Source organism: Natrix helvetica (genome assembly GCF_964273705.1).
Source record: "Natrix helvetica genome assembly, chromosome: 1".
NCBI lineage: Eukaryota > Metazoa > Chordata > Lepidosauria > Squamata > Natricidae > Natrix > Natrix helvetica.
Genome location: NC_138548.1, coordinates 113644865 through 113670587, shown reverse-complemented (window position 1 = coordinate 113670587; position 25723 = coordinate 113644865). Strand labels below are relative to the sequence as shown.

The following is a 25723-nucleotide window of genomic DNA, read 5'->3' as shown; positions in this document are numbered from 1 at the left end:
AACACCACGTGGCCGCCAGTAAGCGCGGGGGGGGGGGCGGTGGTGGCAAGCCATGTCAGGGGAAGATTTCACCCTGAACTAATGAGGCTTAGGCCGACGGCTTTTCCAAACAGGCATATCTTCAAGAAGCGAAAATGAAAATAAAAATAAAATCTGAAAACATGTTCGAATGAAAACAAACTTTAATACAAAAATAAGAAAATAGAAATAAAACAAATCTATCTAATTGTTACATTTTGGCAAGAACAAATGTTGTCCGCCTTCTTGAAGACGAACAAAGATCAAAAGGAAAGAAGTCTCTGGAATGTGTGATGTATATAAACATGTTAAGCATGCGCAATAAATCGTTGCTGATAAAAACTTATGACCTGCACAGTAAGTCTTTCAGCTCGGCTAGCAAACAATTTAAAGCAGTGACAAGCCAGCTGGAATGGCCTGCCGTGGCCCTGTACTACAAGCGAGTCCGGTGATCTTTTGCAGCCTTCACAAGGATCCCGGGCTCGCTTATAGCGCAGGGCCACAGGGCCACAATTAAGTGGGGGGGGGGACAGCAGCAAGCCAGCTGGAGCCTGTCCACCACTTTGTCTGAGTTGCAAAGTGAGGAAAAGGGGCCTCGGTGCACTGTTGCCTGCGGGCTCACACCGTTCAGAGCTGAAAGGTTTTCCTTGGGGTGGCAGGTACGAAAACCTCAAGGTGATTGGAGGGTTGGGATGGGTGGGAGTCGAGGGTGCCTGGGCCCTGCGGATAGGTGCGACTCCTGGTGGGGGTCTCCTGTCCGGCGTCGACACATGTCAGGGCTTCCACACGTGCTGCGGGGGCTCTTGGCTCACCCTTGTAGAGCTGCGCCACGGTAGTGGCCGAGTTCTGGAAGAGGTGCCAGAGCTTCTGCTGCTTGGGCTCTGGGTGCAGGGTGGCAGCGCGGCAGCGGTCACCTCATCGTCCTGCAGTTTGGGCGGCAGAGAGCTGCCCCTGCCACCGCCTAGGCTGCTGTGGTCGTCCTGTTCGGCCTCGGCCACTGGCTGAACCAGTGCTCAGGCCGTGCAGCTCCTGGATCTCGGCCTCGCCTTCCTCCTGCGCACATGATCCTCCATCGCTTGCTTGCTCTTTCGCCCGCCTGGGCCACCTTGGCGCAGCTCCGGCTACCTCCATCCATCCATGCCCGGCAACTGCAGTGACATCATCAAGGTGAAGAGCAAGAGGGAAAAGCCCGGCCAGGAGAGAGGGTCCTTCTGACGTTTTGTCTGAGTCACGAAATGAGGCGAAGGGTCCTCGGTGCCCTGCGCCTGTGGGCTCACACTGGCCAGAGCTGAAAGGTTTTCTTTGGGGTGGTTGGTGCAAAAACCTCAAGAGGAGTGGTAGACTGCTTTTGCCTACTTTCAAAGAAAACAAATGTGCTCATTGTGAAATCTGTGAGAAATCTATACATACAGGAATTCTAAAATTCAGGAGTCCTTGCAAGGAACAGCTATATGTATATGCTGTTCTACCTGTATAGGTTCTATAAGAAAAAGACATCAAAACAATTTTCCGCTCTCTTAGCTTTGTTCTCTTTGGATCTACTGTCTGTGTAGATTTTATCTCACCAGAGTCGGACCAGGATATGAATCTACGCTTTCAAGCCCCAATCCTCATGCCACTTGTTTTCTGTACAGTATATCCATGATAGTTGACTAGCCATATAAATCCACTTCTCTAGCTGCCTAGCAACCTCTGTATTGAACATGATCCACTGTCCTAGCATATATGAGAGTTTCTAAAATGTAAGACCCGCAGTCCCATTAAAGCTACTGATAAAACAATACAATCATTCTGTAAATCAGTTTCGGCTCATAGGTTTTCTAATTTTACATTACCCATTACATCTGCCAAATGATCCAAACAAGCACTTAACTGCATTAAGGAAATATCCTCCTTTAATTACTCTCTTTTTTTAAAAAAAATGCAATGTTGGTTTCTTAGAAGAAGATAATAGAAAACCAATTTTACCAAGCAAACTGCTTAGGTATGTCCATGAAGTCACCAGGTGGCAAGGTCAACTGAATGGAGACTCTACATTGTAGGCTAATAAAGGGAAAATACATTTGTTACACATTTGTTCCTAGACCTATTCTAAAGGATATATTCATCCTAGATGAATATCCTAGAGCAGTGATGGCGAACCTTTTTCACCTCGGGTGCCAAAAGCACATATGTGCGCGCTATCACACGAACTCGAGTGCCGACCCACATAACGTAATGTCCCCGCTCATCTGTGTGGACCGCGCATTTTTGCACAAGGCTTCCTCGCCACTCCCTGCTCTGGCTGCTTCCCCTTGGATAACACCCAGTGAGGGGAGAAGTTGCTCTGCCACTAACGGGCAGAGATTGGGGTGGGGGTGGGGGTATGCTCAAGTGTGCTCCTGTGTCAAAAAACCTTCCCTTATCATTCTCCTGTGTAAAGATTGGGCCCTTTTTACAATGGCAGGTGTGAGTCCAGTTGCTAAATTCTCCCCTTCTATTAAAGAGGATCCTGGGCACTACAGTCAATATAGAAATGAGGAAGGGAGCTTCTGGCACAGGGGAAAGAAAAGCAGCAAGAAAAGAAGAAAAAGCAGCTTTTTCCCCTCAAGGTGGCTGCTCTGTTCCCCCCCCTCCCCCGTGCTAGCACAGAGGATCCTGCCTGGTCCCTGCAATCCAAAGGGAAATGAGGAAGAGACCAATCTGCATGAGGGAAAGACAAGTAGCAAGGAATAAGGAAAAGCAGCTTTTCCCCCCTCAAGGTGGCTGCTCTGTTGCCCTTTTCTCCATTTCAGCACCACTCCATGGAGCCTGCCCCACCCCCCATCGCCCAGGTCCTCGCTTCTCCCAAGCATTTCTTTGCCTATTTAATTTCCCCTCCGTAGCATTTTTCCATCGTGTTTCTTGCCGTTTTGGACAGGAAAACAAAGTTTGTGGGACTAAAAAAAACTCCTTTCAATCAATCAATTCCAACTTTGCGAGATCTCTTCCCCCTCCCCAAGTTGTAATTGATTGAAGTTTTTTTTTGTCCCACAAACTTTGTTTCTCTGCACACGATGGCAAGAAACGCGATGGAGCTGGAAATCAGGTAGGCAAAGAAATGTTTGGGAGAAGCGAGGACCTGGGCGATGGTGGGTGGGGCAACCTCGATGCCCTAGCACTGAAATGGAGAAAAGGGCAACAGCAGCCATGTTGAGTGAAAGAAGCCTCTTTTCTTCTTTCCTTACTGCTTGTCTTTCACTCGTGCTGGCAGCTCTCTCCCTGTGGATTCAAGCGATCGGGCAGGATCCTTTTTAGTAGCAGGGGGGAGGGGGGAACACAGCAGGCAGCACGGGGGAAAGAAGCCTCTTTCCTTGCCGCTTGTCTCCCCCGTGCTGGCAGCTCTCTCAGCGATCGGGCAGAATCCTTTTTAGTAGCAGGGGGAGGGGGGAACACAGCAGGCAGCAGGAGTGAAAGAAGCCTCTTTCCTTGCCGCTTGTCTCCCCCATGCTGGCAGCTCTCTCAGCGATCGGGCAGGATTCTTTTTAGTAGCAGGGGGGAGGGGGGAACAGAGCAGCCAGCAGGAGTGAAAGAAGCCTCTTTCCTTGCCGCTTGTCTCCCCCGTGCTGGCAGCTCTCTCAGCGATCGGGCAAGATCCTTTTTAGTAGCAGGGGGGAGGGGGGAACACAGCAGGCAGCAGGAGTGAAAGAAGCCTCTTTCCTTGCCGCTTGTCTCCCCCGTGCTGGCAGCTCTCTCAGCGATCGGGCAGGATCCTTTTTAGTAGCAGGGGGGAGGGGGGAACACAGCAGGCAGCAGGAGTGAAAGAAGCCTCTTTCCTTGCCGCTTGTCTCCCCCGTGCTGGCAGCTCTCTCAGCGATCGGGCAGGATCCTTTTTAGTAGCAGGGGGGAGGGGGGAACACAGCAGGCAGCACGGGGGAAAGAAGCCTCTTTCCTTGCCGCTTGTCTCCCCCGTGCTGGCAGCTCTCTCAGCGATCGGGCAGGATCCTTTTTAGTAGCAGGGGGGAGGGGGGAACACAGCAGGCAGCAGGAGTGAAAGAAGCCTCTTTCCTTGCCGCTTGTCTCCCCCGTGCTGGCAGCTCTCTTTGCATTGGGCTGTTTTTCGCCCTTTGGAGGCTTCAGGGAATCCTCCGGAGATAAAAAAAAACTATCGAAAATCAGCTGGCCAGCGGGTGCATGCGCACTGGAGCTGACAGGGCAATGCCTCGCGTGCCCTCAGAAATGGCTCCGCGTGCCGCCTGTGGCACGCGTGCCATAGGTTCGCCATCACGGTCCTAGAGGATATTCAAAATGATGATAATTTGAGGAATGCCATCCTGCAGAAAGTAACCTGATGAGCAAACAATTCTAGCATCCATAGCAGTGAGAAGAAAGCTGTAATGAAAAAAGACTGTTCTAGTTATTCTTTAAAAAGCTAAGTATATATTTACTATTCAGTAATCTCCTGTAGTTATTTACCTGGCCATTTTAAAGATAACAAGAGCTGTACTTGGGGTATAGATAGATAAAATGTGGCACATATACCAAACAGAATTAGGTAGATATGGAAACCCAACCATAGGATAGGCCCAACCTGTGCTTTCTATCTCTCCAATGCTACAGTATATCATGGTCTATTTCATGGCTCAGCAGGACCATATAGCTAAATACGGTAACTTGGAGTAATTTACTGGAATGCCATTTTAGGTAGCCTGTTCATGACTCATTACAAAATTCAAAGACTCACTTTTCAAGGGCACTGCTTTTTTTTTAGAGCCCTGCATTTCTTGTACTTTTCTTCTCCATTTGATCTGGCAAAATAGTTGATTCTGATACAGCCACTGATAATCACAGCTGATTACTGACATATTGTCCAAATTAGATTAGCTACTCCTGGTTTAGATCTATCAGAAGGCAATTAAGGTAAAGGACAACCAATACTATCAATGTCTGCGTCTTGCATATTCTTTGTAGAAGGAGTTTGTTTGTTTGTGAAATTATGTCACAATGCACAGACCTATAAAAAGGAAATACATGGTTTTATGAGTCTCTCAAAGAAATCCAGTTTGCTCTACAATAAACTTGAAAAACTGCAACCTCTCAATCCATTTCATCTTGGACACAGTATGATTTTCATGATAATATCTAAGAAGTGAACATTTATGCTCTGCTATTTACTTTGGATAAACTGCCCTGCCTCCACATTATTTCTCTAGATAAGGGGAAAAAATGCAATTTCTTCCACCGTGCATTTCATAAGACTCAAAAGCAAAATGCAAAGCTAGCCTTCAATTTTGGCCCGCTGATAACAGAAAGCAGATTAACAATCAACAACAATGGCAAACAAACTTTTAAGAAACTCAGTCGTGTGTAACGATAATCTACAGCTCGCTCTTGGGTAATATAAGAGAAATTGGAAATCATGAGGTCGAAAGGTGCTGATACATCAAGAACAAAGGAAATGTACTTTGCATTGCAAAATCTTGCCACAGTTGGGGGCAAGGACAGGTTACAGTTTTAACATAGAACTGTAGAGCCAGAGACCTGCTGAATTAGTAGTTGGTTTTGTCAACCACAGAAATTATATTTATCCTGTTGTGGGATTGTCCAATGAAGGCCCTCTCCAGCTGTCTTGGGAAATTTCACTCGCTTGCTCTCCCTAGAGTAAATGAGAAGAGACCAGGTGACTGAGAAACCTGAACTGTTTTCCTTCCCCTTTAGTCTACAAGAGAGCTGGCAAAAGCTAAGTAGTTAATTAGATGCACAGGGCATCGAGGTGGCAAGCTGTCTCGAAGCAACAGTCAACACAACACAACAATAAATCCCTCAGTCAAGAAGGTAGTTCCATTGGTATACTGCAGCCACATCAAGCTGTCCGTAACCATATCTAAATCAGAATATTGTCTTGTGACAATATAAACAAAATGCCTAATTAATTTTTGTACCTATTCAGTAAGCAACCATCAGACTTGGTAGTTTCTTGTAGTTTCTTAATCAAACCTGTTAAGATTGGAAACTAAAATATTCACTCACATAGATCCTTATCGGGTTGCCAATTTTGTTGATTTGAATCACTTGAGTCTGAGTTGGGGAAAGTCAGTGTTGAATACTTTTATACGTGGCATGTTTAAAAAGGCTTGCATGGACAAAACATTTATCAGGAAACATGTTCCTTTCTTGCCAGAGGTATAGCATGTCAATTGCTTGTTTTAATGAAGAAGGAATACTCAAACATACAATTGGAAACAATGTAACCATAGCTTCCAGTTAAAGAGAACAAAAGGGATTAATTTAAAATGCATTTACCCGAGAAAATATGAAAGCAGCCAGCTATCTCAGAAAAGGAGAGATTATAAGGTGGGTTTTAAATAGAAAAGTCTTTTATCTATTTATTAATGATCAAAAGCAGGGTTGTCAAACTCACATCATCGCATCATCATCATGTGACATATCGGGACTTTTTTCCCCTTCACTAAACTGGGTGTGGCCAGCGCATGATGCATCCGGCCTGCAGGCCACAGGTTTGACAGCCCTGATCAAAAGTAATTAATTGATGAGATACTGAAGGGTTAAACTAGCAGCTAATTAGGCTGGCTCATTTGGCAGAATGAAGATTATTTGGGTTGAAAGCTATTATTTGGGTCAGTAACATAGGTAAGGGAAGAGAGATATAAAGAGGAATTGATGTCTGAATGGTGAAAGCAAGAATGATTAAAATGTTGGTTAAGGGATCAGCCTTCAAGCAGTAAAATATCTTGATTCAGGCTTGCAAATTTGATCCTGATTTAACACATGGACTGTAGAACAGTAAGTGTCTGTGCGTCACCAATTATTCAGATGCCAATGTACTGGGTTTTAAAAATAGATGAAACACCTTATTCTGTGGGCAAAAGGGACACAGGCGTCGTCTATGTTTTAACACAAACATCAAACAACTTTAAAAGCAACTGCAAAAAAAAACCTTGCAAAGAAACTAAGGAAAGGAAAAATGGATCAACGTGTTTCTGTCCATTACTTAGTGGAAATAAAGCACAGCCAAGCCATGGCAGCATCCTGTGGATTTGAAAAGTTCCTATTCATTCCCATTAGTGAATAGCAATATGCAGGTCTTGCTCGAAGTTGGCTGTTTCACTGGAAAATGGATGTTGCTTGAAAACTGGCATTCATACCTAGAGATGAATTGCAGTTTATTGTCCCCAGGAGAGAGAGAAATTTGAGCAAATTTGCTGGATGCATCTTTAGATTTGTACCCTCATTAGGAGAAGTCCTGGACAATCTATTTTGGCCTTTCATAGTGTTGCTTCTATTGTGCCAACAGAATATATTGGAGAGTGAAGAGAGGCCACTGCAACTCAGGAGCGTGAGAAAAGGGGACAAGCATTATTTTATATGCTTGTTTTATTTGGCATTCATTTCCCATCTGACGATGGTACGGTAGATCCAAGAATAGGTCAGCATTCTCTTCACACATGCACAAAATAAAAAGTGATTACCGTATTTTTCGGAGTATAAGATGTTCCAGAGTATAAGACGCACCAAGATTTTGAAGAGGCAAATAAAATAAAAAAAGTTTTTGCACTCTGCAGACCTCCCAAAAACGGCCCGTTTTTCGCAAAAACGGCCTCATTTTTGTCAAAAAAGGGCATGCATAGCCTTTAGGAGGCTTATAGACTGCTTCTGGGGATTGGGGGGGGGGAATTGAGCAAAAAACAGCCCATTTTTCGCTCATTTCTGCCCTCCTCAGCAGCATTCTGGAAGCCTCGGCCATTTTGGTGAAGGGGCAGGCCAAAAATGCTGCATTTAGTGTATAAGATGCACCCAGATTTTCACCGTCTTTTTTGAGAGAAAACGGTGCATCTTATACTTCGAAAAATACGGTAACTAAATCAAGTTTTCTTTTCCCTTCTACTTAAATATTGGCTTTGGTTCTGTCAAAATGCATGACCTTCTTGAGTTTATGATTCACCACAGAGGGAGATGCTACTGTCAAGCTAGAGGTGAACATCATTGTAAAATGTATATGCAGATTTATTACTTATTGGATTTATAAGGCTGCCCAAGTCCATAACACTCAGTTGGAATACAGCAGTAAACAGAACAGTAAAACAGTAAGAGATGCAAACTGTGTATGTCCAAAAATGGCAATTCCTCGAATAGTTAAAATTCTATAGGGGCTCAGCACTGATCCTAGCCCAAAACCTGGGGGAACAGCCAGAGTTTCTGAGACTTCTTGAACATTATGAAGGTAGGAACCATGAGAATCTCAAGAGGGGTGGGGTGTGCTGTTTCCCTACAGGTTTATTATGGGCACTTTTTTATGGAGTTGGTGCTTTTGAGCCAGTGTTCATTTCTGGCAACTGAAAAATATGTACCAAAAAACCCCACTTAAAATTTGATACCACAATTATTATTTTTTGTGCAAATTCTCAAAGCTTGAGAAGAGATTCACTTGATAATATGTTGCCCTAGGAAACAATTCTCTGAGGCTGCGAGAAAATGTTGCTGCCAATCCAGAGGATATTTCTCCTAAGCAGAGCTTTGAAATCTCTTTTTCCCGTTTCACAGATGCTCGGCCCTGAGCTTGCTTTCTTCAGGTGAGAGCTTCTGCCTCATTGAATGTGTTGATACTATCCAGTTTTGTGAATAGCAAACAAAGGCTAATGGAGTGGGGTGAAAGATTGATACGTTGCCGGGTGTTCTCCGGCAACTCTGAATTAGGCAACCCATTTGCAAACACTGCTCAGGGGACCTTGGGAAACCTTTATGCCTTTCATCCTGAATATTCTGGAAGCCAAAGGAAACACCCCTGCTATCCAAACATTCTCAGTTGTTACCAGGAGCTATAATCAAATCTAATTAATGAATAAGAATACAGAAGGAAGATTACTCTCAAGACTAAAGTGCCACCAGGGATAGATGAAAAGTGATTGGTGCCCAGCAGTTAACCATGTACAGCTTAATTCCTGTAATTGCAAAGGCCTGTTTCTTATGAATGGGGGAAGTTTTGCTCTGTGGCAATTTATGCAAGCAAAAGTGAAGATGGTGAGTAACCCCCCCTCTGTGTTTTTCACACTGAGGGAAATTGCGTTTCAACAAGGCTCTGCTTATTAGCAGCCCCATGTCCTGAGAAACGAAAATAAGCTATTTTTTCCTATTCTGTCCAACAAAATGTCCCATGAAAGACAAAGGTGAGCCTATTCCTACACAAGCAAACCAATGATGTTTAGAAGAATTTCATATAAATTATTCAGAATCACTTCCTCTCAGAGGAGCTGAGTAGCAGTTAGATACCTTAGTGAGCTTTTAAAAATTGAATAGTTTTAAAACTTTTTGGTTTTCTGCTCCTAGAATAAGAGTTGATGCAAAGCACATAGAAAAATAGCTGATTGACAGGAGGCTCTAGACGTACATCACAAGGTTAGCCACCTACTACCGTGATGGCTTGTTGAAGTCTCTTTTTTGCTGTCACATAAATAGCAGTAAATGATGTCTCTGTTCAGTCTGTTTAAATCCCTGACCTACATCTACTGAAGATTTCAGTACATATCACAAAATGCAAATTGGACTTCATTAATTAAAATATCATTTAAAACTCCACCTCGGATCAATTGTTATTTAGTCTGACAAACATAAATTTATCCTGCAATTAAATCCATTTTGCTACTTCTGACACTTTAAATGCTCCCTAATTGAAAGCTAATGGTTTGGAATTGTTCAGCCGAAAATTTGAGTTTACCTGCAGGATGCCAAAATAGAGGCTGTTAAATCTGCATAGGATAACATTTCCTCTCAATGCAACATGTAAAGGGGATACACAATTCTGAAAAACTCCCTTCTCTCTTTTCTTGAAACCATGAGTACAAAGCGTCCTGAGACAGCCTTAAAAATGTTTTTGCAGAATCAGATTTTGTCCAACCAGGTGGTTGAGCAGCTGATTTGGCTGACCTCAAAATGCTAAGCAGAACTGAATCGCTTCAGTTCTGTTTCGTTTGCCAAAAACACCATAGGGACGTGTCCATGAAGTCAGCAGGAATCAAGCCCAGCTTGAAGGAGACTCTTAATATCTTTTTCTCTCTCAGCTCAAAATAGCTGGGTATCACTGCTATATGCACACAACTAAACAGCTTTTTTTGGGGAGCTTTCAAGAGGACAAACGACCCTGACTTGACAAAGTATTAATGTGACAGGTTTGACTTTGTGCAAATCCAGATACTGCAACTTGTAAGTCATGGCAGTATCATGTGCAGATTCAGCAGTTATGGAGATTCTGCTGGGACAGGGGTGTCAAACTCACATCATGGCGACATCACATGACGTATCAGAACTTTCCCCCCTTCGCTAAACAGGCGTGGCGTGGCCAGCACATGACACATCCTGCCCATGGGAGTTTGACAGCCCTGTGCTAGAATATCAGATGTGAGTTCATTACTGGGGCAGAAAATAATAATAATAATAATAATAATAATAATAATAATAATAATAATAATAATAATAATAATAATAATAATAATAATAATAATAATAATAATAATAATAATAATAAAATTTTATTTGTTAGCCGCACGCTCTCCAGAAGGACTCGGGGCGGCGTACAATAAAAACACATAAAATACAAATATAGACAGTACATACACATAAATATAGACGTATACGTGGAGGAGGTAGACAGATAAATGGAAATAAAATTAAGATTGTAATTTAAAATCCCCTAAGTAAAATTACAAGATTAAAAACCCGTCAGGAGCGATATGATCAAACTATGGTTGAGCCAGGCCAGCTACTTGGAAAAGGTGGGTCTTGAGCTTTGCACGGAAGGAGCGGAGGTCAGAGGTAGTCCTGATATCCGGGGGGAGGTCGTTCCACAGGGCTGGGCCCGCCACAGAGAAGGCTCTGCTCCTAGGCGCCGCCCCCCGACACTGTCTGGTGGATGGCACCTGGAGAAGTCCCTCTCTGTGCGAGCGAATGGCCTGTACCCTCCATGTGAAGCCCATCAGTATTCAGAGATAGGCCTTCTCTGTAGTGGTCCCTGCATTATGAAATATAGTCTTCCTGGAGGAGGAGCCCTCAAAACAGCTCTTTGGCTGGCACTGCCAAATCCAGGAACCTTCATATTCCAGGACAGCAACATGCAAGAAAACTGAAGCAAGCTTAAAAACAGTCAACTCTCCCAACTTTCCCAAAAGCAAATCTAGGGCATTTACTGAAAATTTGTAAAAGTCATATGCTTTTCTGGGGAAAAAAACAGGAGGGGAACTTTCCCTCCCATTATTTGCTATTGATTTATAGGAGTTTCAGTATGATCCCTAAACACATGAAAATATTTAAAAGCACTAGAGATAGGAGCTTGCTTAAAAGTGGGGAAATGAAAATAGCCATAAACCTGCCTCCTTTGAACTCTTTCAGAGTCATCTTTAGTTAGGGTCTTAGTTCCTGGGTTCTAAATGGTTATTTATTAGTTTACTACTTCCTAGAAATATGTTTTATCTACTCAATTTTAGGATGACAAACATGTACTCTTATTTCATAGACATGAGATACTTTGGGAAATCTACTAAAGAAGAATCATGTTCAGTTATAACAAACTAAGCAATTTGAAACAACCCTTATCAGTTTGCTGCCCTTTATTGGCCCTGAACAATGGGACTGAGGGAAAGCTAAGAAAGTAATAGGAGGGAGAATCGCTATAAGCCATATGAGTCAGCTAGCAGCTTATCTCATGAATACCATCTCAACCCACATGACAAGAAACCTGAAAAGAAGCATTTCAAATTGTGAGACTTCACCTTAATAAACTCATTGTAACTGAAGGTGTGAAATTTCTCTTAAGAGTTCCCAAAATTCTGTATTTATCTCAGAGTTGCATTGCAGATACCATCCTGAAGCCTGGATAATTCTTGAGCTATATTGGGCAGACAGCAAGCCACACGGCCCTAGCCAATGCAGCCAATGAACATGCTACTTGGCAATTGGGGCTTGTAAATGAAGACAATATAAGGTTAGAGGAGATCGATGGAAAGAAACATTTATAGCAGTGGTGTTGAACTCGTGGCCCGGATACATCATGCGCTGGCCCCAGTTTAGCGAAGGGGGAAAAAGTTGCGATACATCACATGGCAACATGTCGTCGTGAGTTTGACGTGAGCCCCTGATATATAGTGAGGAAAATCAAAAAGGAAGGCACATTAAAAATGGATTCATTATTGTAGGGGGAGAAATATAATGGACTGGGAAGAGTGTAGTTTTAAATCTAGCCTTCCTTCTTCCAAATAAGGACAATTATGAGTTATCAATCCCTTTCACACTATACATTTAATTCTATATTCTCTCTTCTGGCATATCACTTGCTGACTTCCCCAAACATGCTGTTGCTGTTAATGTAAGATAATTCTAGCTGCTGCATTCACATGTCACAAAGAAATACATCTTTGAGATTATTATGATTTTTTTAAAAAAAACTGCCCAAAGAATAGAATTAAACCTACTGTCCAATACAACATTTCAGAGTAAATTATATACCTTGATCATGATTCAGTCTCTTTGTATATAACTAAAGCCTTTGTGGAATAGAAGGTGCTGAACAGATCAAAACTGCATTGCAGAGAAAAAGAAGTACATGATCCTGCAGCTCAATCCAATCCATGAACCATACGCACTAATCTCCGCATGTACTGTGCAACCATCTTTGTCTTGAGTTTTTCTGAATCAATGGGCAATTCGTACAAGTTGATACAGATACTGTCCAAACCAGCTTTAGTGGAGGATGCAGCAGTCTCAAATAAAGCCGTAAAACCAGTAACTTGCCAAAGAATTGGCACATTAAGATACAGATGGTATCTGAATTACAAAACACAAAGCTGCTCTTTGTTCTTACTCTTTTAAAAGACGTTTTTCCAACTCTCATCTTAGATTCTCAACTTCCAACAATTTTTCATCCCATACTCCCAGCCCGTAAGATCTATCAACCTCAACATAACAATTTCATAATCTTCAATATCTCTTTCTCTGCACCACTACTACTGAACACACACACATGCTTTCTCTTCTACATACTCAAAAGATGATGTGATTTTTTTCTTGCCCGAAGTCCCTTGTAATTAGTTTCCAGCCACACTTCTAAACACCTTGCTGACTTTCTACTATTCTCCCAACCAGACCACCAGGGCTGGGGAGAGAAGCTCTCCCCTTCATTTCTTCCTGAATAACTGGGACACAATATTTTAACAGGCCAACTGGTGGGCCAAAGTAGGAAAAACTAGAAGGAAAAAGAAAATGGACTTAATGTCAGCAGTGATTCTTCTTTCCCTCTTTTGTCTGTCACCATCTCCATTCTTTCATCTACTTTGTACCTTCATCAGGCCTTGAAGAGCTGGTTTTGCCCACAAGCATTGGGGTAGAAGGAATTCAACAAGGTGGTATGCTAATGTGTGGGAGAGTATTGCCCCAGGGGCCTGGGAGTTTTTATTATGGTTGTTTACTGTTAAGTGTTTTTATTGTTTGTGAGTCATCCAGAGCTGAGCTTCGTAATATGGGTGGCTATACAAATCCTTAAATAAAACTGATTTTCATTCAGCCACTCCTGATGCATCATTGCAGTGTACTGGATCCAGGGGCAAACTCTGAGATGAAACCCGCTCATCAATTTGTAGAAACACAGGCCCATTCATTCACAATGGAGGTGGAGATCAGTCTCTAAGAATAAGCACAGTGAAACCCTTCAAGTATTAAGACTACAAAATAAAGGTTTCAAGACAATAAATGGCTTGGTTGGGCCACCCATATATGCCACTGAAACGGCACTTCCCGTCACAAGGAAAGCAAAATGCTAATACAAAAAAGGCCAAGTTGACTAGAGTATTTCCTCCTTCTCAAACAGCAGATCTTAGCAATGCAACATAAAAAAGGAAGCATTACAAATTAGAGATCTAAGAATCAGCATTTTCTATTGGAGATATAATCTGGTAAAATGGTAACACATACAGTATTTACCGCTCCTCCTCCTCAGCCTCTGTCAGAACTGCCTACACTCCCTCAGTATATCTACCTACAGTCTCCTTATTAAGTTTAGTTGCCGCCTTCACGGTCTATAATTTTCACTTAATATTTAGAAATACTGTAACTGGTTATATGAAGTACAATCCAAAAGGTAAATTCTACACATGCAATCAGAGAATTGGAGAATATAAAGCTGAAGTTAGAGAATAAGCGATGTTATTTTTGAAGGCATGTGATGGTGCAATATGGAAACTTTCTCATAAAATTCCCCTTACAAATATATAAAGAATAATATAGAGACCAAAGCACAAGCCTAAACTTTAAATCCAGCCCTGCTAGTTTTTTATTCAGATTCCCTAATCTAAAACCCTGTAAACTCTATTCTCTCAGAACTTCCGGTTGTCCTTTTCAAGGTGCACATCATTTTTTTTTGGCTTTGACTGCCAAATAGCTTAATAATAATAATAATAAATAGGGTTAAGCAAGCCATGGCTGAATGTGCTATGTGAACCTATTCATATGCTGCAGTTCATACTGGCACCCAACAAATATTTTTTAATATGACCGTTCTTTGCAGCCTTTTTTCTGTTAATACATGTGGCGCTTTGTTTGACTTTTAATAAATATTTAACAGTTCTGCCATGCAATGTATGCAGGGTAGCAAATGTAATTTGTTCTCTGCATTTGTGATTTGTTTTCTTAGTTATTAGCTTTCCTTTGCTGCTCAAATGTTCTCCCTCTGCTTGGCCTCCTTGAAAATGAAACATTGTGCAACACTCAGCAAAACCAGAATATATAGTGGAAACCAACACAATTTAGGCAGAACACATTACGGTACTTCTGCATTATCTGACTTTTAAAGGTTTAGAAAAGCATTTTTTTCCCTAGCAAGCCCAACACCTCAATGGAAAATCAATGGAATGCACAAATGTTACCTTGCTTTCTGAAATACTAGAGGAGACAATGAATCTTAGCCTAAGTCAGCAAATTAACAACTATCCTATCAAACATTAAATACTGTTCGGTAACCTTTAGAACAGTGTTTCCCAACCTTGGCCACTTGAAGATGTGTGGATTTCAATACCCAGAATTCCCCAGCCATCATGAAGAACTGCTTTAGACGCCTGTTGTGTATGTATGTCTTTGTTCTATAAGTATGTCTGGATAACATTTTAAAAGAATCTCAGTAATGCAGTTTCATGGGAAATTGATTATATTCTTGAATAAATCATACATCTAGCCACATTCTGAAATCCAATCCCTTTATTCACTGCGTAACATCAATTGAGGGATTTATGGAACTATAACGAGGAAGCTAACCTCATTTGGGGGGGACCACTACACCATAAGGCTGGTACTATGGCAGAGAAGGCCTGCCTCCTAGAACCAGCCAAATGTAAGTCCCTGGCAGGTGGCACCTGAAACATATCTCCTGTGTGGTTAGATGTAATTGGGACTAGGTGCCTCCTCAGATAACTGGTCCTATGTATGATGTTCATATATTATCAGCTGCAATTCAGGAAAGACTTCAGTGGGTGATTTTTTTTAATTGGTTCACAAGTAGATGACAGTCAGTCAGCAATCACAGAGAAGACAAAAGCGTTCAATTTGAAATCTGGAAATAAGAACAATGATGTGGCTCAACAACCAAAATAAGTATCTCAAAACTAAGAATATGGGCCAATGTGATAATACAACTGGTGCTGGAGATGAAGTAGAAACACCTGATTTGAAATTGCTGATAGATCAATGACAAATCGATAATTACTTAGGCCAGGGGTGTCCAAACTTGGCAACTTTAAGACTTGTGCAGAGCTGGCTGGGGAATTCTGGGAGTTGAAGTCCACAAGTCTTAAAGTTGCCAAGTTTGGACACCCCTGACTTAGGCTAATTCAGCTCCCTGGATTGCTAGAAAGAGATCTTTTGTTTTGTTTTAGGGATGAATATTCTCATAATGTGGAAGATGTCATTATTTTCTCCTTTTGAACAATCCTATTAGGAACTTGCTGTATGCTTTGCTTACCTACCAAGTAAACTGGAAAGGAAAAGCATTAAGCTAGAAAAATCAAGTTTTTATCTGATTGTTCACCGACAGAAATCAGGAACTTTGTGTGCATTTCATCTCCATGAAGTGCTTAGGGCAAGGATGTAAGATAACCTTGAATAAACCTTGTTCAAAGAGTATTAACTAAGATTACTAACCCGCCATCTTCTACAAAATTTACCACTACCTCATGGCTGCACAGCTGTCATGTAGTTGGCTGCCAACATTTTATGTTAGATCCTAAACCAGTAGATGTCACAATAAGCAAAGAGCAGATGATCAAGGGGAGGTTATACATCTGAACAGACAACACTAACAAAAAGGAAGAGAAAATGAAGAGGAACAAAATGCTGAAACTGACCCTTTGGCTAAGCACATGTATTAGTTAAGAATTCAACAGATTATAAAAGATCTGATTTTTTTTTTTTAAATGTGCCAATTTTATACAAGGGACTTCAGAATGCCCAATCTCCAAGATGGGAGTAAAAAACATAGTGCCTTTGAATTACGTTCAACTAAGGGTGCCTGATATGAATGTATTGATGCAAATTTCTTGGCAACAATACAGAAGAGTTAGATCCCCCCACCATTTATTTGACAAGCCTATAACTCTGGCTACCTAATGAGAAGGAAGGACTCGCTGGAGAAGAGCCTAATGCTGGGAAAGATTGAGGGCAAAAGAAGAAGGGGACGACAGAGAATGAGGTAGCTGGATGGAGTCACTGAAGCAGTAGGCGTGAGCTTAAATGGACACCAGAGGATGGTAGAGGACAGGAAGTAAAAAGTAAAAACAACAACAATTCTGGACTTTCCAGGATGCCCCAGGAATTGATCTGTGAAGATCAACTAGAGCCTGCCATCTATTGAGGCCATGTTGCACTATTAAGATCAGAATAATCTATACATTGAACACTTAACGTTCAGATAGCCAAGACAATCTTACAGCCATTCTCCAGTCCTGAATCCTTCAGATGTACTGAACTGTGATTTCACAAATTCACAACTCACATCCTTTTCATTCTGATAATGTAATCAGTGACCATATCTAAGTCTGTTCTCTAAAGATAAAGTTAAATGGAAAGAAAGCTGAATACTAAATCTAAGTGTGTATGAGCAAACTTGCCAAACTAACCTGCTCACTGACTACACTAGGTACTGCCTATATCTTGCTGTTTCTAATATGAAGACATAAGCAAGCTGTTTTATCAGATCAGACAAGACTGCAGTTCACATGTTAATGTGAGAAGACAGGGGAGGGGAAGGAATGTACTATGTTTTCTTCCAAGGTAGAGGAGACTACATCAAAGGGGAGATTAAAGGATAGATTACCTCTGTAAGAAGGACACAATGTAAACTTTTTACCTGGTCAGTTTTGGCAAAGCTTCACTAGAGAAAGAACCAGAGTCTTTTATTTTAAAATGTGTCATCTTAAAGGTGTCATCCAGGCAGCTTCAAATATCCTGAATTCTGTAGTGTGATGTCTACAGGTGTTATTTTTTTAAGTTTGGTAGAGAAACATCCAATTTTTAATGGGCTTAAATTCAGTTACCTTTTCTCCATCACTAAAGGCTTCAGGATTAGTGGAGGCATATTTAAACTAAACTCCACCCCTAAAATGTTAAACAAGGGGAAGCAAGAGTCATGCTGTCAAAGGAAATGTAACACATTGAAGAGTCTGGCTAGATAACTACCATAAGAAGCTATCTCGGTAAAATCACAGAACAGCTTAGGCTTCAAACTTCTTTTCCTCTGGCAGTAAGCCGCGCTGAACTTTGGATACAGTGCTGAGTAAACGCTACAATCAGACTCTCAAACACTGCAGAATGAAGCAGCAGAAACTGGCAAGGTTTTTATACCCTTTACCCACTTCAGCCTCCATGTTTCCTGGACCTCCTTTACCACCAAGCCCTTTTGGATGTTCTTGTCTTTCCACATCTCCCCAAAAAAGGCATTTTAAAAAATCTGATACAGCCACAAAAATGCAAATTGGCAGGGGAAGCAGCCCTTCAAATATACTGTAAACTGTAGTCCAACTCTTACTACCTCCTTTCTGGTTTCGAATGATGAGGGTGGCAGAGCAATTTAGTGGGAGGTCAACAGCTGGGAGAAGACTGGAGAAATAACAGCAGCAGGAGGATAATATTCTTGGGAAACCAAGGAAACTCTCGGCTTTCTATGGTTTGGGGACAAAGCCGAGCCCCATTCAAACTTTCCAGTTTCTCCAGGGAAGCCGCCCATTTGCTGAAAAGGAAGTGAGGGTGTAGTAAGGACAGAGACCCTGCCGGCCTCCAGGGCAAGGATGGGCACGATGCAACAGATACGGTGGGAGGAGGGGATCTCTCCGGCGGAGATCGACAGAATACGCCCTTCCTCACGCCGTTCGGGATTAACAGGACAGTTCATCGCAGGCACCAGCCTTTAATCCGGCCGCTTCATTCCGCAAAGCCTGCAGGAGGGAAGGACGAGCGAGCGAGAAATGTGGGTGGGCGAGCCAACGCGTTGCAACGGGCGCAGGAAGGGGCTGCTGCAACCAACCCCCTTCCAGCGCTCGCAAACCGCGGCTACCCGTAAGACCGGATCGGAGGAACAATTTCGGGCGCTCGGCCACCCGTCCTTGCGCCGAACGAGGGATCTCTGCACAACGCCGAGCCTGCCCAGGCAGCCCATCTGCATCAACGAGCAAAGGGAGGGGTGGAAAGGAGGCAGCAACACTCACCGAGCGACCAAGCCGTTGCGGTCCTTGCTTCTTGCCCGCCTCTGCCTGGAAACTCCCGAGGAACCGCCAACCCTCCGGCTTAGCTGCCTCTTGGCTTCCCTTCCCTCCACTCCGGCTTTTCCTTCAAGTGGTACAGACCAGGATGTCCGTGGAGTTTTTTTTTTAATTGTTTTCCCCTTCAGCTCCAGCTCACGCGCCCCCTTCGGTGGGTGGCGGGAACCGCAGCGCCTTTGCTGCTGGTTCTCCCGGTTTACGCACGAAAGTTCGCGTCCCCCAGAGAGCTCACGTGAAGTCGAGCGCGTCAGAGCTCGCCCTCGCTGCGCTCACGCCTCCCTTCGCTCCGGCTCCCGTCACGGCACGCGCCTCCTCAGATGAGGTCAGCGGCGGCTCCCTGCCCACCCGAAGCACATGCATCCAAGCGGAAAAGTAGTCGAATAATCTAATAAAGGAAGAGTAGCAATCTGGCCTTGTCTAGCTCTGGCTAGGATTTAGATGATGATGATAATAATAATACATTAATTAATTAATTAATTAATTAATTAATTAATTAATTAATTAATTAATAAATAATACATAATAAATAATAATGTGCCAAAAGTTTGGATTTGAGTACAGCAAAAACCACTGGGAACATCAGGTTGAGAAGGTTTTAGAGAATGAGAAAGGCAAGATCTTGTGGGACTTCAGAATCCAGACTGACAGGCACTTGGCCTACAACACACCTGACATAACAATAGTTGAAAAGAAAAAAAGTTTGGTTCATTGACATTGCAATACCTGGTGATGCACGAATTGAAGATAAACAGCAAGAAAAAATCACAAAATACAGGGACTTGCAAATTGAGGTTGAGGGACTGTGGGAAAATAAATCATGTGTTGTCCCAATTGTAATTGGAGCCCTTGAAGCAAGACCTAAAGGGCTACCTCGCTATTTGAAAACTCTAAATTTACCTGACTTGAACATTCTGACTCTACAAAAAATCACCCTACTTGGAACAACTTATATCCTCCGACGTTACCTTAACAGTTCCTAGGTCCTTGGTTAGGACTCAAGCTGTTGAACTACCAACCAGCCCCAAAGGCTGTGAATCTCTCCAAAGATTAACATAATAATAATAATAATAATAATAATAATAATAATAATAATAATAATAATAATAATAATAATAATAATAATAATAATAATAATAATAATAATAATAATAATAATAATACATGGAGGTACTGGGAAAAAATCATACAGAACCATGTAAGGGTCACATGAGAGTGAAGTCCCTTTGCAATTAGTAGATATTTCTGCAGGAGAAAATATACACATGATTAAGTTGCATTTGTTAATCTACCATACTAAAAATTGTCTGTCTGTCTGTCTGTCCATGCACCCACCCATTCATCCATCCATATCTTTTTCTCAATATATGTGCTATATCTTTTCTTCATTTGTTGTGGCTATCATTTTCCTATGCAGTCTGCCACATTCTCTTTCAGCAATTCATTCCATCCGGGTTGTCATTCTTTCCAATGGTGTCATTTGACACACTTAAGTATTGTTCACTATGTTCCAGGGAGCTTCTATATTCATTCTTTATGGGGGTTTTTCATTCTGCTAAAAGATACATCTATCTTCTGAAACTCTTTAATGCAGGACACATACTTTGTAAAATCGTTGTACTTTTTATTCTAGTTCCTCGTTTTTTCATATCCACCCCCCTCAATAATCATACCTGATGCTGTCAAAAATAAGTCCCATGTTCAGAATTTCTTATCGCTCTGGTGTCCTTAACTAATTCTCTTAGTTCTCTTAGTCTTTTATCATAATCAGATCAGTTTTAGATTCACTTTTTGACATGTGAAGTAAATTAATGCCTAATCCATTAACTAGAAATGAATATAAGTTTTTCTGAGAAGATATTCACACCAAATAATATTTTTATTCCTAGATCTATGAATGATCCAACTTTTTCCTCAGAGTCTCATGTATCTATTCCTATATAGATAAGATAGAAGTCCACGTTCTTGATTGCGTTCACTCAGAACATTGCACAATTTTCCCCAAAACTCATCCCTGGTACTTCCATTATCATTACTCACTAGAGTATAACATGCAACTGTAAGCTCAGCAGGCACCAAGTTTAAAAATACTAATTCACTGCTGATGAAGCTTCCTCTCAAAGAGACTGGTGTTTGTACCACAACACTATTACCAATTTATAAAGGTCCTTTCCTCCACACCCACAACAAAATAGATGCTAACTTGTCATGTTTTCTGACATATATTTCAGAATAAAACCAACATAATTGCATAATTAAAGCAACATGTTACTTACATGTATTCATCAACTACATCCCGGAAGTTGGGACCAACTTCATTAAAATATATCACTTCCTTCTCCCTTCTTTGTTTCACAAACACACAACGTATCTATTTTTCTTTTATTTAATTATGCTCTTCTATTATTTCCTATTCCTATGTTTTACATCACAGTCTTCCTCATCAGAAAAGCCCTTAGATAACAGCCTCCACCACCAATCACATGTTTCAAATGACAGTTTTTAGTAAGATAGAAAGGATGTTGACTAAATTATTAGCCTTAACTGTACCTCTGTCATAAGCAGCCATTCTTGTTAAATGGTAGGTTTGGCACATTCTGGTCAATATTCTACAAGTATAACCAAAGCCCAATTTTATTTCAAGCTTTCTAATGCTGTTCTATGCAAACCATAATATCTAATCTAGAAATTGTTCTGAAAGTCAATACATTGAGGGGTCCTTGGTGTTCTCTGAGCTTGGTTATTTTCTTGCAGACATTTCATTACTCGAACTAGGTAACATCATCAGTGCTATAAGGAAACATTTGCAAGAAAACAAGCAAGTTCAGAGACCACCAAGGACCCCTCATTTCAACCCTGAGCTACAAATACTCTTTATTAGTCAACAAATTGTTCCCCACATTCTATCACATATGCACTGTAGTAGCACACAAAATAAGCACTGTGCAGATATTAATAAAGGAAGATAAGCAGGATAAGTAGGCTTAACTGAAACTCAGAAGATTTTAAGGGACCTTCCGGAGATAGTATGTGTTTTGATTGATTTATACTACTTATTGTTAAAGGCATTCCAGAGTTGGAAAATATCCTTACCACTTCCTGTTTGGGTGACAGCCTTTATCAACCAGCAACATGTTTTGGAATTTAGCTGCATGGGTAGGATAGATACCCATTTACAATATGCAAATACAAAATTAGGCTGCTGTTCTTTATACATTTGGCAACACCAGATTCAAGGTGAAGCTCTAAAGGTTAAAGGTCAGAAATCCTAAAGTTACATATCCTATTTACAATCTCCCAAATGTAAATTTTTGATGATAAAACACTAATTATTCAGACTAGCTCCTCAGAAACATTAGGATTTCCAAAAGTTTCCAAAATTCCCTGTTATCCAATTGCACTGGACTTCAACAACTTTCACTGTAATGGTGGTGCAGACTCTGATTAGAGAATTGGAAGACAATACAGTCTAGAGAACCAGATGAGGGAAGGCAAGAAAGATCAACTTCACAAGTGAAGGTCAAATCAAACTGATTTATTGTTTGGGAAAGCTGATTTATTACCCTGGGGAAAGCTTTCCAATGCAATCCCTGCGCTAATACACTAGGACTCTGACAACTTCCACCTCCCTTTCCTCTCCTCTTTTACTAACACACCCATATCTATCACATATAATAATTATTTAAAATATATTATCATAAACTATTGAGGATCTGGCCTATGAAAAGCAATACAAATATAAAAACATGGGCCGTTGTACTTCAATGAACAATTTGAAGCAGTACAAAAATATCTGCTATGCTACTTTGATTGCAGCTGATCAAGAAATAACAAATAGGGAGCTCAAGCCTTGTAGACAGTAGCAGTGTTTGCATTTCAGATACCTTCTCCATGCTGTTCTAAGCAGCTTTTAATACTGCTGGTAGCAAAGAGGTTCACTTCTTCTTTTGGTTAAAAAAAGAGAAACGTATCTTATTCAACCAACATTTACTGTTACCAAGGTTTCCTCTTCAAAGTATTTTTTTCTTTTAGAATAGAAAGAGTACGTACTGAAATCATGTCATATAAAAAAAAAGTGACAGAAAGATAAAAAATGGAAAAAATATCTAGCAATTTTGCCTCTTTTCCAGCACTGATGTGTACCAACATGCGCTTCTCCCAAAGCATTTCATTAGTGGTAATTATTGAAGAACTTGATTAAATCAATATATTAAGTGGTAAAAAGATGGGGGAAACATTCAGTGGATCCATGTATTTGTTGGGTAATGCCTTAATGCTAAGAATTCCCATTCCATAGAATAGAAGAACTTGATTGTCCGTTCGGCCACGGAGGCCCTGGGCAGGATGGACCGGGACGACTGGCCGTCAAGGGTGGCTGCTTACCTGTTGGGTCAGCATTCAACCCCTTGCCCTATCTCACGCAAAAGCCCCGCTGAGCTCCTGATGGGCCGGCGCCTGCGGACTACCCTGGATAGATTGCACCCTCTCTATTCTGGGGAACAGCCTGGCAACCTGGGGCCCCCTCCCCGCAGTTTCAGGGATGGGGACCTTGTATGGGCTAGGTGTTATTCTGGAGATCCAAGGTGGGTGCCTGCCACCATCACCGCAATGACTGGTCCCTGTTCTTACAGGGCCCACCTTCCGGATGGCACTGAATGGCGGCGCCATGTGGATCAATTAAGGCGGCGCCAACCTCCGGAGGCCTCCTCTCAAACCACACCTTGATTAAATCAATATATTAAGCGGTAAAAAGATGGGGAAAGCATTCAGTAGATCCATTTGTTGGGTAATGCCTTAATGCTAAGAATTCCCATTCCATAGGATAGTCTCCCTCATCCTTGTCTCCTTTAGATCTGCTAGGAATGCAGATCCTAGAATTCTGTAGCTAATTGAGCTTTGAGATGAAGATCTAATCCATGTCAAAAGCTTCCAGAACCAGTATTTTGTTCTTTATCCTGCCTTTGTTACTTTTATGAGGCTTTTCTTTTTCTCTCTCATAAGTTGGGTTGGCTGAGAGTGAGTGACTGGTTCAAGGTCACCTAAATTTGGGGTTGGGTGGGTTGATGTTAGATATTATAATACATATTTAAAGACCTTTGTAAAAGGATTTCTAGCATGTCCTAGGAGAGATGGAAGAGACAGATTCAACTGAGGTTTTCTTTACCATTTCAAATTAGAAATCAGCTGTCCACTAGCAGTTCATGAATTTGTTTAGGGTACTAGAGCTCTCACACAAATCCTTTCATATCAAAATTTCCTCTTGGTGCCAAATGTTGGTTTTAAAAACCCAATTCAAGATAGGAAAAAACTTTTGTTATCACATTTGGAAAAGTATAATGGTGTTGACTTAACATGGGTTATCTGAAGCAATATAGCAAATCCCCTCTCTGCCCAGCTCTAATGCATAAAAGATACTATCAAACTCTGGCCTTGCTTGGAAAAACAGATAAAACAAACAAGACCCATTTCTATAACAAAACTGCTATGTGTACAGGTAGTCCTTGACTTACAACCACAATTGAACCAAAAATGTCTGTTGTTAAGTGAGTTTTGCCCCATTTTACAACATTTTTGCCATCGTTGTTAAGTGAACCATTGTGTCAGGCCTGCAGCCATCTTTTCTTTTGGATCTTTGGCCTGCCACACTTTCTATTATTCTACTATGCATTTTTTATTGTGGGAAAATGGGAGGGGGGATTGTACGGAGCTATATGCTATGTAGCCATAACAAAATTCTTTCTAGAAAGCCAAGGTCATCCTTTGTCTTTGCACCTCTGCACCTGACCGGAACTGGGTGGGTGGAACTGCCAGCATAGCAGTGGAAGATTGGACCATGTGATGGACTTGTGGGTGTGGGAGCAAGATCTTGAACTTTCAACTGGGTGGGAAAAACCAGGAAGTTTTCAGATTCAGGTTTTCCCAGATGTGCCAACATGGCACTCTTAATAAATTGGAACTTTGAGCAATACTTTGCCTGGACTGATTTACTTTTGGATGCTATTTGGAACCCTGATATATTGCAGTTGATAAGTTAGTACCCCAATTGTTAAGTGAATCTGGCTTTCCCATTGACTTGGTTTGTCAGGTTATCACATGACCTTGGGATACAGCAACAAGGTGATTAAATGACCTTGGTCCACAGCAACAGTCATAAATATGAACCAGTTGCCAAACATCTGAATTTTGACCTCATGATTATGAGGATTCTGCAAAGATTGTAACTTTGAAAAATGGTCATATCACATTTTTCAGTGGTCGTAACTTTGAACAGTCACTAACGAACTGTTGTAAGTCAAGAATTATTTGTATTCCCAGTTGAGTGAAGACTGAATATTTTTTTTGCCTCAAAGTTCCATTTTTACCAATATTTGGTTATATAAAGGAACTGTGGTGGCACAGTGGTTATAATGCAGTATTGCAGGCTAACTCTGCCGACTGCCAGCAGTTTGATCCTCACCATATCAAGATTGACTCAGCCTTTCATCCTTCTGAGGGTGATAAAATGAGGACCCAGATTGTTGGGGGCTATATGCTGACTCTGTATACCACTTGCAACAGAGGTGTCAAACTCGTGGCCTGGGGGGCGGATGCATCACATGCTGGTCACCCCCATCCCTGGTTTAGAGAAGGGGGAAAAAGTCATGATACATCAGGTAATGACAATGTGGCATCACAAGTTTGACACCCATGGCTTAGAGAGTGCTATAAAACACTATGAAGCAGTATATAAGTCTAAGTGATATTGCTATATTTATAAAATTCCTATACTGGTTTTCCAAACATAGTAATATAAGAATACATTAAAGCATGAAAACTCTAACAAAATCAAAATGCAGCTCCAACTTTATATTATTCAAACTTTATAATATGCCAGTCGGCTTCCAGAAAGCCCTTTAGATGTGTTGACATCAGCAAATCAATAACTCAAAATGACCAAGAATATTAAG

General features: G+C 41.5%; 1 protein-coding gene across 3 annotated transcripts in view; it reads right to left on the bottom strand.

Moving 5' to 3' along the window:
- SLC25A22 (solute carrier family 25 member 22) overlaps positions 1 to 18860 on the bottom strand; it is a 76799-nt gene extending 57939 nt beyond the window's left edge. The window contains exon 1 of one of the 3 annotated variants that reach the window (XM_081935181.1): positions 18726 to 18860. The gene's annotated coding sequence lies outside the window, so the exon portion shown is untranslated. Of the gene's footprint in view, positions 1 to 18052; positions 18145 to 18725 lie in introns of those variants that run through there. The other 2 variants (XM_081935183.1, XM_081935182.1) reach the window with 2 other exon arrangements.
- Positions 18861 to 25723: the final 6863 nt, after the last annotated feature.